This window comes from Teleopsis dalmanni, chromosome 1, assembly GCF_002237135.1.
Source record: "Teleopsis dalmanni isolate 2A chromosome 1, ASM223713v2, whole genome shotgun sequence".
NCBI classification, from domain to species: Eukaryota; Metazoa; Arthropoda; class Insecta; order Diptera; family Diopsidae; genus Teleopsis; species Teleopsis dalmanni.
In genome coordinates, this window is record NC_051846.1 from 82,717,345 (window position 1) to 82,720,234 (window position 2,890).

Here is a 2,890-nt window from a genome sequence, read left to right on the forward strand (position 1 = left end):
TGTTTTTGTTCTTTTTTCTAATTGTAAATAATTAGAAATAGTGTAAATAATTCCTAATAAGAACTTTTTAGAAAAGGATAACAAAAATTTGCCAATAATTACATTTGAGGATATCTATAAAATAGTAAGAAGTTCTATAGTGCCCCTTTAATGACCTAAAATTGATCTATAAGTGCTCATACCCAATATTGTTTTATCCCAATCATCAAATTAGTGATATGTTGAATTTTGAAAGTATATACTTATACTAAATCTTCAACTAAATTTAAAAACAGAGTAATCAAATATGATTAACCTTTAACATAATGCACATAAATCATCACATATACTTTTTTTGACTATACTTATGTTAAAGACCTGGTCTAAAATAGGAATATGTGAATGCAGTTTCAATTTATAAATATTTCCATTAGAAGTAAATCATGAACTTATGTGCTAACAAACAATTTTTTTTTGAAATTTACAGTATTTCATGGAGAAATATCATTACTAAGGCAAAAGTATAATTTATAATAAAAATTTTAAATTCCACTTGCAATTTCAATAATTTTTGGAACGTCACTTAAAAGAGTAAAAATGCCTACATCAGGATTTACAAAGTGAAGGAAAATTATTGAACTTGATAACATAAATCATTTTAAAAAAATATGTTCAGAGAATATAATCGTTAATAAACCAGAAAATACAAAATAGAAAACTATTAGAAGTGGTCGTCTTCATTTGAAAGTTTTCTTTTGTAACCGTTAGTACATTATTAATAATTGTCAGTACAAGTAAAAACATCATTGTCAGTTACTATTTTATTAATTTATTTTTATTATTTTCAAATAATATCAAGCTATAAATTTTTAAAAACTTTATGAACATAACTCCATTCACATCAAAAAATTTTTTTAACATCAGCACGAATGCATAATTTTTCAAATATAAAATATACATTGAAAATTAAATCAATTTACATTAGAATTTAAGCATCACAACTTGTCAAAGTATCCAGTTTAACTGATTCAATAAATTTCTTAAAATCCATCCAAATTTTGCAGATCCTCTTGATATAAGAATATTTTTCTATGAAACGGGGTGGCAAGCACGTCTTTTCTATGATACAATAACAAGATAACGAAGTGTTAGTCCATATTTGCAATTGTCTACTACACATAGATAGAATTTGTTTAGATTTCAAACTCACAGCATTACATATAAAGAATTCACTTACTACTTTCTGCAATACTCTAAGCAATTCATTTGGTAATAGACCTCCTACATCGATAAACAAGACAGCAAAACGAAAAAGTCCTGTTCGACTACTGAAAATAAAGTTTGAAAATTCGGGCAAAGAAGAGTAACTGTAATCCACTTACTTGTTATCTTCCAATTTCTATCTTTTTGTGTTTTGCATATTTTTCATTAAAAACCATCCATGCATCACCCGGGATGCGCCCTCTTCTTCAAACCATATTGTTGATTTAGTCTACTTGAACCCCATGTTTGTAGAGTAGAGCTTCAAGTGGACCATAGACTAATCTATACTCTTCGTTATCGTAGTTACCAAGTTTTTTAAGACACCAAACCAATTTGAAAAGTCCAACGAAATAGGTTATAGTGTAGCAACTCAAACACGTAAACAAAATCCGTAGTACCCGAAATCCGGCAACTATGCCAAAAGGAAACCCAGTATAAAATATTGTACGATACATAAAGTTTCCTATGGGAATCCAGACACTATCCATAATAAGTTCAGTCAAAAGTACCGAAACCAAAAAGCGGAATACTGTTACTGTGATCACAAAACCTCTTGACGTTGCGTATGCATATCGAAACTGGAAACGACTGAAGAACGAAATGACGGTGGCGAAAAATATAGCGGATTCCGCATTTGGGATTAATCGGTGACCATAACTAAATACAGTATTTATCAAACTAATGCGTGTTACATGCAAAAGGGTTCCTAATAACACGAAGTAGCAGGATGCGGCTATTTCTGTTCCCTTGGAAAGTAAAATCAAGCCAAATAATGGAAGACGCATATTTTTTTCTCAATAAAGCGATTTGAAAGCGCTAACCTGGATACTCTCTTCTAAATTTTGAATAATTTGTCAAAATCAACACTATAAAATTTACATTAAAAAAACTTCCTCAAAAACAAATTATAAAAAATATATTATCCACTAGTGAATGTACTCGCACGGAAATCGATTTTGAAACGAATAGAATATATAATTAAATTTATGAGATATCAATTTTTTCTAATTTCAACAGCAACTTTGATTAAATTAAGTTCATTTAAAGTAAAGTTTTCATACAAATTTAAAACAAATATTGGATTAAATTTCCGTATGATCGTAACTAGTGAATTACGGTGGGAGGAAAGCATAAAATATCTAGAGGTCACTTTTGACAAACAGCTTAATTGGTATAAACATATGAAACGATTTAGTTGCTCTAAAATTCTACATCTCCTTAAGCCGCTCTTTAATAATAATCGCTTCAATCTCAAAAATAGAAAGTTATTGTAAACTCAATTAATTAGGCCAGCACTACTGTACGGATGTGTAACATACAGCAAAGCCTCAAATACTGCCATAAAGCAATTACATATAGCACAAAATCTGGCTTTAAGAAGACTAACTAAGATTCCTTCGTATATTAGAACAACAGACATGCATAGAGATCTAAGAATCGGCTCAGTGAAAAAAAATATCAAGTACAGAGCTTTAAAATTATTTACAAAAGTTGATAAGTTGCCCAACCCCGCCCTAACAAACCTTAAGTCCACCTCAGGAATCACTGGAAATTATTCTGATCTACGGTCCGTCATCAGTTAGAAGATAAATAAATGATAATGATTCTAGTATAGTTAAAGTTAAGTGTGGGGCAGGGATAGCTCTAA

At 29.8% G+C, this 2,890-nt stretch overlaps 1 long non-coding RNA gene across 2 annotated transcripts; it reads right to left on the reverse strand.

The window, feature by feature from the left end:
* Positions 1-887: 887 nt before the first annotated feature.
* Positions 888-2,219, reverse strand: LOC119668419. Of its 2 annotated transcripts, none has more exons than XR_005251489.1 (3): positions 1,362-2,219; positions 1,217-1,307; positions 888-1,151 (listed from the first exon to the last, which is right to left on the reverse strand). It is a non-coding gene; the product is annotated as an uncharacterized LOC119668419 (long non-coding RNA). The 2 variants fall into 2 exon arrangements; XR_005251488.1 differs by having other exon boundaries at positions 888-1,148; positions 1,362-2,218.
* Between the last annotated feature and the right edge of the window lie 671 nt (positions 2,220-2,890).